At 37.4% G+C, this 11,665-nt stretch overlaps 2 long non-coding RNA genes across 3 annotated transcripts in view; one reads left to right on the plus strand and one right to left on the minus strand.

The window, feature by feature from the left end:
- The window catches only part of LOC149500409 (uncharacterized), a 54,782-nt gene extending 50,022 nt beyond the window's left edge, over positions 1-4,760 (minus strand). Inside the window, exon 1 of the long non-coding RNA XR_016324998.1 lies at positions 4,496-4,760. This is a non-coding gene — a long non-coding RNA (uncharacterized LOC149500409). The remainder of the gene's footprint in view (positions 1-4,495) is intronic.
- LOC149500410 (uncharacterized) overlaps positions 1-10,343 on the plus strand; it is a 57,958-nt gene extending 47,615 nt beyond the window's left edge. Inside the window, exons 3-4 of one of the 2 annotated variants that reach the window (XR_016324996.1) lie at positions 8,561-8,723; positions 10,277-10,343. This is a non-coding gene — a long non-coding RNA (uncharacterized LOC149500410). The remainder of the gene's footprint in view (positions 1-8,560; positions 8,724-10,276) is intronic. The other variant, XR_016324997.1, reaches the window with a different exon arrangement.
- Positions 10,344-11,665: the final 1,322 nt, after the last annotated feature.

Here is an 11,665-nt window from a genome sequence, read left to right on the forward strand (position 1 = left end):
ACCCCATATAATCTCGTTTAAACGAGTGAATCCGCAGTTACGTGACGTTGCGCGACGTAACGTAAAAATAACGGAATATTTATGTACGTAGTGATAAAATCCATTTACGACGAGTCCCGTACAATGCGGGACGTACAAACTTTATTTCCATAGCTTTCATATCTAGAGAGCCGGGGGAATGTAGAGCGGGGACCAACGTCGATAAACGTATCAGAGATCTATCGATACTAGAGATCTGTCGTAAAAGGGGAGATCGTGTAATATTATAAAGAACATTATCTCGTTTAATTTAAATACATTCAATTTAAATAACGTTTTATTAGATTGGAAATGTAATTTATTTAAACAAATTTTATGATTTTTTACTGGTGGTAGGACCTCATGTGAGTCCGCACGGGTAGGTACCACCACCCCGCCTATTTCTGCCGTGAAGCAGTAATGCGTTTCGGCTTGAAAGGTGGGGCAGCCGTTGTAACTATACTGAGACCTTAGAACTTATATCTCAAGGTGGGTGGCGCATTTACGTTTTAGATGTCTATGGGTCCCAGTAACCACTTAACATCAGGTGGGCTGTGAGCTCGTCCACCTATCTAAGCAATAAATAAATAAAAAGAATTATTACAATATCAAACTACAACAAACAAACAAGGTATATAGAGTTTCATACTCATCAGGGTTTCTGCGTTTAGATGAGTTACAGGCTGTCAGTATTCACTATTCACCTACCAGTCCAGGTGTAGCCGTAATAGCCCCCTAGGCTACCAGGAAAAAGGTAGGGGGAAAGAACAAGTCGTCTTTGAATATTTTATTTCTGCGTTCTGAACCGTGCTGTTAATTATTAGCAACTATAACGTAAAGTATTTCCATAATAACAGAAACAGATAAACCTACAACTTACTCCGACTAATTTTAGCACAAGACTGGCACGCTATACCGAACCATCGACATATGCGAATCCTTGGGAACGTCCCTACCGTCCGAAGGCACCCTAAGTTTTTCCTTCAATTTTCCTTTTGCCACGATCTCCACTCACTTAATTGACGAGGAATTTTGATTGGTCGCCGGTACCTAGACGCCATATTTCTATGCATCCAGCGAGATGGTTTTTTTTTTCTTTCAATTTAGAGATCCGTAATTAAATTTGCTGTTGCTGATTTTTTTAACGCAGCCAGACAATAAAACTTCAATAGACGGATATTGGAACTCTAAGAACATTTTTAACTTATTCATTTCCGGATCGACCAAGCAATTTTAAACATACTTTTCAGAGCATCTATATATTTGACTTTAGATAAGCATAAAAATATTTATTCATATGTGCTTGCTGCCTGCTGCCTGTGACAAGAGACCTGCTATAAACAGGCATATCTGACAGGGAGCCAATGACAGCCTCTATCTAGAAACAGAAAATGCCGGAAAAAAAAGTTGAGAATTTCCTACTGAAAACTTAGTACGAATTAAGTCCCCATTAATAAGTAGCAGACTATACATCATACAGCCGAAGAACAACTGATTCTCAATTACGTGACATGCCAGTAATTAAAAAAAAAACATTTTTCTAGGGATCTGCGGAACTCAGTGCAACTACAAAAAAGCACCCTCGAGTCTGATTTTTTTGAATTCGAACCGTTCTTCATTTATTATTCCGCTCTTATTTTAATGGTTAGATTCGTTATTGTCCAGCGGGTTCCAGATATTATTTTCGGTTTAATTGCCGTCTATGTTTTTGCGGAACTCCGTTTTGTTGATTGAGGTGCTGAAGTGCTTTTGTTCAATGTGATTTTAACGTTACTAGGACTTCGATATGAGGTTCGTGTTGTAATTACGAATACGGGGCAGCCTTCACGGTTCATGTGTATGTTGTGATTACTGGCTGGGCTATAACACAAAATAATATTAGGTGATTGCTTTTGTTTCTCATTCGGGTTTTCATAGCCAAAGCTTTAGGTTGAGAAAACAAATAAAGTACGGTACGTAAAGTGTTTTCAAGTGAATATCATTCGCAACCTAAATTCTAACCAAATAAATCAATTATGTTTAATGGGGGAAGATAGTGGCAGTTCGATAAGAATGCCTGTGAAGGACAGAAGACCGAAAGAAAATTAAAATCTTTCGCTGAATTTACACTTATTTTCATAGAGACCGATTAGAACAACTTGCGCGTCCCTATAATCTTTTTGAAGTATTTTTTCATCTCGTTTATAAAAATTCGCCAATGCTATGATCACTCACCATGCTGAGCAACGACAGTTACAGACTAATACGTACTCACTTATTTACAATTTCGAATTTTGATAGTCTCAATCGTTTTGAAGTTTGTTATTAATTATGACGTTATGTTTATTATATAACGATGTTACGTTTTTAATTGCTATATAATATGATCCTTCGAGCCAAACGACTATAACACGCTTTACATAATAAAAGCACTTCGAAGGACATCAACATCTGACCAAATAACGTTTCAATCGTACTCAATTACTCATCAGCGGCGGTACTTTTGTATTTGAATCCAACGTACCACTATCAGACGTATTGACAAAACGAGTACTTGCAGACAAACAAATTTCCGATATGGCCATTCATACGTCAGGAGCCGCGCATTGTGCGGTCGAGCCGTTCGATGGAAGCTGATGGTATTATTGGTATTCAAGGAAAGACTCTTTTGGGATTTATTGATTTTCGATGGCTGTGGTCGTGCCGGCAAAAAATAATTCGGTGCTATCTAAATAAATATTCAAGTTGAACAAAGTGGAGTACCGATAAAACCATTACTCACGCCATTTTTATGGGGTTAGATACAGAGCATTTTTAAGATGATAGCCCTTTAAAATTGTTTTTGCTTTTGATTTATTGTTTAGTAAGAAATATTGACCATAGGGCAATTTGTACCTTTTCGCATTTCAAATCATCCACTCCTAGTTAGAAGATATTAATCGTGTTAACAGTTGTTTACAGTAACAGTAACTTCCATACTGTAATTTCAGTTTGAAGAATGGACCAGCGATATGTATAAGCACGACAGGAACCTTGAGGAAGAAAAACGTATCGCTATAAATGCGCTGCTTGGCCATCTACAGCCGACTTCAGGATTTCCCGAAGGTATTCACGAATTACCCCTGAGTCAGTACAAGCTAATCGTAACGATTAGTGTTAACTATTTGATGCTACCCAAACTCACATAGTACCTGATTAATCACAATTTACATTCCGTGCGCGAATTCTTTGCCCTGAACTGTGAAGCGGTACAGAAGTTGCGCATCAAAAAAGTATGCTTCTTAGTAGGTCCAAGATATGTAGAAACCTATATGTGATCAAATGATTAGAAATCTAAACAGGGATTTTTATTATCATAAATTAGTGTTCGACATAAATAATACAAATTTTAATACATTTGTATCTATTGTATTATATAATAATATGTTTATTCGTATTATTTTGTGATGGATGTAAATTTGGATTCCAAATCGGTGTTAATGCTATGACTATTCAATTAAAAGCGTCAGTTAATAACAACCATTACTGTAATTAAAATATTCGGAGTATAAAACAGTATGGCGAATGAAATTATTACGTAGTATACAAATTTTAGTTTAGGAGTTATGTGAAGCAGCCACTACGAAATTTATTTAAGCCTGTGAAAGAACATTAAAACTGTACCGTGCTATAATTAGTAGCAATACTTTCAGTACAGTGAGACACGGTTATAGGCCATGTTGGGATTTAGGAGACATTTTATTGACTACGGTTTTATTGTAATTGGATTTTCTTAATCGATACGTGATTCTCACCGAGCTGCATCGTTAGTTGCTTTAATGGATCAATCATTTGTTTTTTATCATAAATTTTTTAATACTTTGATTTTTACGTTAGTTTATTAGATTTATTGTTTAATACATCGTTATCCACAATAATTTTATTGCCAGTTATCATTATTTGATAAAATATAACTGCATTTTACAACCAGATTTTAGTATATTTATAGTTTATAGAAAATCGACGCCTTTTTCTATGCTAATTTAAGAAGATAGTTAGTAAAATAGATTAGTCTATTGACTTGATAAAGACAGCCTTAATCATAAATGCATATATGTATAAATTCATCCACACGCGGTACATTTAGCTGTGCACTTGACACTCCTGCATAAGATCTAACGCTTGTACGTAAGATTGTGATAATTCAACTATGTCGTCTATACCTGCATTAAAAACAATCAGGTATTCCGAAATTAAGAAAAATCGTTATTTTAAGTTGATTTATCTAGTCGGGCAGTGATTGAAGCATTGTGTTGTGAAGTCCTAAGGTTTAGGAAACCATTACAGCATCTACCCATCAATGAAAAAAATGGTTGGTGTAGATTAACTAAGAATTTAATGCAATTTAACTGCTGTATGTTTCCAGGTAGTTACGGTAAAACTTTTTTTTAAAATATAGGTATTACAGATAGCGGTTCTACCAATAGCTAAAAAATCAAATAAATCGCAGACGACTCACCTAACTAGTCCCGCAGTCGAAAGCTTCCTTTTTTCTCTAAGAATGAATGAGATCTTGTTGAGAACATGGACAGAGGAACGTCATTATACCCTGAACACTCGAGTCGTACTCTCGGGCGCCTGTTTTTCGTCGCACCACGCCAAAATGCTAATGAACCCTCTCTCACCCAAACGTAGTATGCAAAACGAGAGGCCCTTGACATCGAGCGAACCGAGACTTTGTTTTCAACAGAAATACTCTAGTTACGAATGCAATTTTATTACGAACTTACTGTCGGACCTCAGCATCCTGCTTGTTCTTTAGACGCGACGAAACGATAATAAACTTTTTTATTTATTGCTTAGATGGGTGACGAGCTCACAGCCCACCTGGTGTTAAGTGGTTACTGGAGCCCATAGACATCTACAAAGTAAATGCGCCACCCACCTTGAGATATATGTTTTAAGGTCTCAGTATAGTTACAACGGCTGCCCCACCCTTCAAACCGAAACGCCTTACTGCTTCGCGGCAAAAATAGGTAAGGCGGTGGTACCACCTACCCGTGCGGACTCACAAGAGGTCCTACCACCAATAACTAACTCTTTTGTTTTTCGATAATACGAATGTCTGGCTTCTAAATTTGAGTCATTATTCGATTGACATTATTTATGTTGCATGATTATTGAGTGCAAAGTTTAGAACCGTTTTACACCAGACTAGGTTCACTTTGTTTTCTGTCTGTATTAATCTCTTTTTGTATGTCTGTATTTGTAACGATACAAAGATTCAAATAGCTGTATGATACGTAACTCTTTAAAAACTCCTCCATTTGAAATAATTAAGAAGGCGTCTAGAGGCTCACAACTCATCTTCGTTGTGATTTCAACTTTAAATTGTCCACTGCTGATCATCTATAGGTTTATATGGTCTAGTTTATATGATAATGAAGTAAAATAATTGCGCGTTTTATTTTATTACACAAATCAAATCAAATCAAAAAATTTTTATTCAACATAAATGAAAGTACATACTTGTTGAACGTCAAAAGAACTACCGCCAATTCACAACAACAGCTTGGCGTCGCTCGGTGGAGCAGGAGCTAGGCGTCTTGGGCATGACGCGGGAGGAGCTGGAACAGATTGCCCAAGACCGATGTAAATGGAAGGATTTGATTCGAGCCCTACACCCCATAGGAAATAATGATCATGATGATTTTATTACACTATTATGTTATTATTTTTTGGACGAGACATTTAATCAAAACATTATGGAATATTGGAATAATGCTGTTTAGGTACTTAGAAATGAGTAGGTACAAAGAATTTGAACGTCGGCATAGAGTCGCATTACTCGATAGGAGAGTCCCGAGTAATCCTTGTGACGGAAATGGTGATGGGCCTCCCACGCGTTCGTATCTTGGTCTGTATTCTGAATCTTTTGAATACAGACCGCTTCGCAAATTATCTAATTTTCACGGGTAAAGAGCTGTAATCTTCAAGACAAGAGGAATCCTCGATAAGCAAACACACACACACGAGCACGTGTTTACAAACAAGTAATTAGGCTGTGTGGGTGTTTTGTTTCGCTCTCACCGACGGGCTGAGGGGGCTCATGTAAAATGCATAAGGCTCGGATTCTGTGGACTCGCGTCTCGCGACTGTCTCGCTACGCACAGATGTGAGGAGAAAACCGACTTCTGTGGCCGTGAAACTTGGAAAATATCTGTTATGTTAACTCGCACGAGTACGGGTCACGGACGGATCACAGCTCTTCTGAATGGTTCTTTAATATACCTGATTACGTTTAGACGTCGATTAATTCATCTGGTCTAACTAGAACTATAGCTGCTATAGCACTACTTTTATGCATTTGATAGGGTTTTAAAGTCTGAAATAATAAGCGCGGTATTCATAGTGTATATCAAGTTGTCAATTTAAAAGGCATATCGCGGCACAGTTATTCCTGCTCTATGTTTATTCATAAGGCCTAGTTTACGCTGATACACGATAAACTATTCCAGAAACCAACTTTTGATATATATTTTTTTTATTAGCTTGTTAAGGAAAAATTTGGTACGGTATACTAAAATGTTTTGAAAATACTTTAGTATTTCACAAATAAATATTTTATTTTCTTAAACCAGAGATAAGCCACGTAACCTCCCGGAAAGCAGTGACTGTGACCTTATTCTAGCGAGAAAAGTATAGCGCGTGTTTCGCATAGCAATAGCAAGGTCAACGCCCTAGGAGGCGGGAGGTGGGGCGGCGGGGGGTACATTGTAGTCTTCAGCAGTCACAACAGCGTAGATGTCTTTTAAATATTTAAAAAGTTTTCAATATTTCATGCATTAACTTCAACCGTCAAAGGATTCGTGTTAGTCAAATCAAATTCTGCCTAATGTTTTTGTCTATCATAGAGTTACACACTATCATGGAGAGAGTGAGAGAATAGTATTTTCTGGTCGGTTTTAAAGCAATCTGAAATACTGTTCTCACTGTTCTAACACAAAATATTAGTAGTTCAGACTAATACTATTACTCAGATATCAAAATATTCAATGACAGAAACTATATAACCGCAAATAATAATGTAATAAAAAGTAGATTTTATTCTACATTCATTAGTATTGAATAACATGAGTATTCATATCAATATGTTTCAATTTTGAAATTTGTACATATTGAGTCTATTTCGGAATCGCAAAAAACCTATAGGAAGTGTTGTGAATTATAATGTAAGATAGCTTAGCTTAGCGACATTCACGTCGATACGTTGATGAGTTCCAAGCTGCCGATAAAGTTTACCGTACTATAGTCTAGGTAGCTTCTGAACTCAGCTGACTACACAATATATGTATGTGCGACAGGAAATAATCTAATATTAAAAATATATATATATGTAATGTTGTTTATTGATATACGGGTCACTTGAGAACAACTGAACCGTTTGGCAATTTTTTGTTGGTCAATTATCTATACTAATATTATACAGCTGAAGAGTTTGTTTGTTTGAACGCGCTAATCTCAGGAGCTACTGGTCCGATTTAAAAAGTGATTTCAGTGTTAGATAACCCTTTTATTGAGGAAGGCTATGGGCTATATAACATCACGGTAAAGCCAATACAAGTGGAGCACCAATAAAGAATGTTTCAAAATAGGGGTTTAAATAGCTCTTTAACATTCTATAATGGAAAAATATTTTCACTTTCTACGTAAATGAAGTGGGAGTAAAATTTAGCATTATGCCAAAGTAACTATTCCACGCGGACGGAGTCGCGGGCAAAAGTAGTTCGTAATAAACCGTAATAGGGATGTTAAGGATCGGGTTTTCCGAAATATGTATTCGAAAATTCACAGAACGACCGAAAAAGAATCAATCAAATTTAGATTCAACACGCTTGTCGCGAGTCAGTGATAAAAAAGTTATAATTTTCTATTGCTAAACTATTTTTGATTATCTCAAAAATATTTAACAAACCAAAAAGCTCATGTAGGCCGAGCTATCTCAAAACGACATTACTTTTAAGCTTTTAGAACCTGATAATCTTTGAGTAATCCCTGAAGATCCAGGGATAGCTTTAATCTGGAATAAAGTGCTAAAGTGCCACCGTATCGGATGGATGCTAAACTCCAATATCTGGAGATGGCATCGGCAGACAACAACTAGGCCGGAATGGCCGCGCGGGTAATGACGGAGCGCGTACACACTCCGATACTTTGTCGATTTTGTTTGTCACAGATTAGATATGAAACAACAATATACAAAAACAAACAATATACAAAAATCGTTGACATGCGATATTAATCGTTACAGCTTTCCCGGTATACAAAATTTTACGACTAATTTTTGTTCATAAATTCCAGACCTCAAGCGTAATGTACCATAGAACACTCCATCGTTCAAGCCTAGAACGCATGACTACTTTGCGGTAGAAAGCTAGTCGGTACTATCACAATACTTGTGAAAAACTTTATTTGTCCCTTACTTAAGTTATACATTTTAGTTTTTAGTTTTGTGACATATTTTAGTAGTACTTTTAGGTGTAATGGTCAGTTTTTGTGCCTAAAGTGGTGATATTTATATCAGGTTGATTCTTGTGCAAATCTAAGCTACAAGTTTCCCGCACTTTGCACGATGCCATTACTCTTCCACTTCGTCTCTTCTTACACAGCGGAGGCCAATATTCGCTGCATATACGAAGAAACCATCTTCCATTAGTCATTCTTTGGATGAGACCTGATTTCTTAAGGTGGGCTCATAAAAATTTCATAAAATTTTGCAGGAATCGTCCATCGCGGAAATCATTTGTGAAGGCATAGTAGATGTATAGTAGATACTTATCTAGTACGCAATTCGAAATACCCCACAAAACAGTCCTCGTTATTGTCGTTGTCTAAGACCGACGCTTCTGCTTTTGTTACTCTCTACTTATAGGATGCTTTAGGCACCGTTATGATTAAAGACGTCCCTGGATCCTTTACTGCTGAAGCATCCCTATTTTTCCACTCAGTCAGTGTTTTCAGGGACAACCAGTAATTATAGTTCCTAGTAGGCTCAGTCCATTTTTAATCCCCGTCGCGACAACACGTTTGTTGGATAATCTCGAAATTTTGTATACTAAAATATTTAATATTAAACCGACAGTAGGTAAGTCACACATCCTTTTTTTTGTGAAATTCCTTTTTAATTAAGGGTAAGTCCGGAATGTCCATAACGGTTCGAATAAAAATTATATTTCATTTAAATATTTTCCGTCTCACACAAAGTTTTTGAAGCGTTTCTTTGCTGGTTAATTCGTCCAGTCTGCGTACGCAACCTCGACCGACAGTACCGGAGAGTGTACTTTCAGTAATGCGTGTACAGCCGTGTACGAGAGTCTGCGCGTGTGTGACGCGGCTCGAATAGTAATAAGATTGTTGTGACAATCGCTCGACTTTCCATAGTTTCCAACATTCGTTACGTATTCCGAAGACGATATGAGGACTAGGATTGTGTCCTACTAGTTTTGGCGAAAATATTTTGTATATTTGAATACTTGGAAATTATGGTGGTAGCGCCGAAACTGGTTTTTTTCTGTCCACGTGACTTGATCAACTCGACCATTCTGTATTAAGAGAAATAAATACTCATTATTTTAACACAATGAAGACCACGACCCTATATTCAATATGACCCATGGTATCCGCGTTGTGGTCTATTTTTTTTTGCAGGGCCTGATTAAGGAGCTCCTATTCACGCAAAGTTAAATGGTTCCAGAGCCTGAGGTTTGTGCCTCAATTATATAGTAATTACGAAAATTATGAATTATGCAGATTTGACTTAATTGCACGACCTTCTTCCTTCATCGTAGAAGTCATTCTTGAACACGAGTCAAATATGTATTTGATTAGAAAAATTGGTAACCTGCCTGAGGAAATGGAACACCTTAGTGACATCACTCGATATGCATGCATCGGGTGCTTTGGTGTTGCATCATTGACTTTTTTTCGTCGCTTACCACCAAGAGACCTACGATCTCGTTTGCCCATTTACTAAAAAAATAACAATTAAGACACGTTACATAATCATGATTTAAAAACTGAAAAATGGTTGCGCAGTCTCAAGCCTGCCACCTCGTATGGGAGGCACACGTGATACCACTATACGTGTACTGTGTAATATAGCTAAATATTTTACAATATAGCAAGCCATAGCTTCATATGTCTACAGCACAAGTCTAACCCGCTTCGGGTCCTTCACTGGACACGGAGGCGACGTCAATTGTCTTCGGTTTTTATTAAAAGGAGGCTTTTTTGTTCGCAGGCTGTCGACACCGACCGGAGGAGACGTACGGACACTTTATGATAAATATACGAGATTCTTCGTGTCATATTGTGTTTTATTTTGAACATTTTCATCCTTAATAAAACTAGATTGCTTTTAATCCGTGATGGTGTTGGAGTAGTCACGTCGAGCCCATATTAGAGACGAATAAACGTGATTCAGGCTTAGTTCGTATGTTGAGTGGTACATAAACATATACATATATTGCAAAAGCTTACTCCGCTAGAACCTGAATATGTAATATTACGGATAAAGTACATATTATATATCTCGGCCGTTCTATCGCGACACATTCATATGTATCGATTAGATGGATAGGATATATTTAAAAAAATAAGAATACCATCATTTAATGTTTTCAAGTAATGATATTAATAAGTTCCTTTTTATAGCTGTCCCTTCGAAGGTCGCCATTAGACAAGTACACTTTATTATTGGTCATCGACGCTCATGCATGTCATTTATATTAGGGTCATAGCCAAGCTGATGCCTAATGCCAAGTCCTTGGTCTCACTGTACATAAAAGAATACCAAACTGATGGTGGATGCCAGATTTGACATAACACAGCTTACTGGCTTTTAGACGAGTATCAGACAGTCCAGGAATGGAAGTCCAGGACAGGACAGGAATTTCAAAACCTTAGCTTAGTGATCGGCAAGACAAGAGGCTGTGAACAAGAAATTCGTCGACGCATTGAAATGGACAAGACCGTCACGACTAAATTTGCCTAGATATATAATGCCCACAACATTCAAAGAAACCCTAAAATTCACAATATCCGTACATTAGTCTTCCCCATAATATTGTAAGGTGTCCTAGGGCTTCACACAAACGGCTAGACGCGGCTTGGAACGAATAGACGGCTTAGAGACGTGGTGCTGGCGAAGAATACTCTGCATTCCTTTCCTAGTACTACCTACCTACTTCATTTGGAAGCAACTCAAGATCGTAAATCACCAACCCTTCTCTATAATATGATTCTACGGGGCACTAGGGTACATCGGCCACATAACCCGACGAAATACAAATGATCTTGAAAAGGGCTTACTGGGAACGAAAAAGGTAAAAGCCCTCGGAGAAGAAGTTAGTCAGACCAAATGGCCGAAGAACTCAAAATACCAATATCTCAGGCTTTCCGTCAGGCACGATGGAATGTGAAGATAAGGACTTGAGGAGGACGAACGATAATGTTAACAATATTTATTTCATTTAGTTGCGTATATGTTTGAACTATGGTTCATGTAGTTTTAAGTACCCCTATTATGTTCCTACTTAGCCCCCTAACTCCAAACTGACCAGTTCTTATCTGAAGCATGACTGTGTAGCGCGGTGCAAGCAAGCACGGGTCGTTACTACCTCCATATCAC

Source organism: Bombyx mandarina, chromosome 22 (assembly GCF_030267445.1).
Source record: "Bombyx mandarina strain Sakado chromosome 22, ASM3026744v2".
NCBI lineage: Eukaryota > Metazoa > Arthropoda > Insecta > Lepidoptera > Bombycidae > Bombyx > Bombyx mandarina.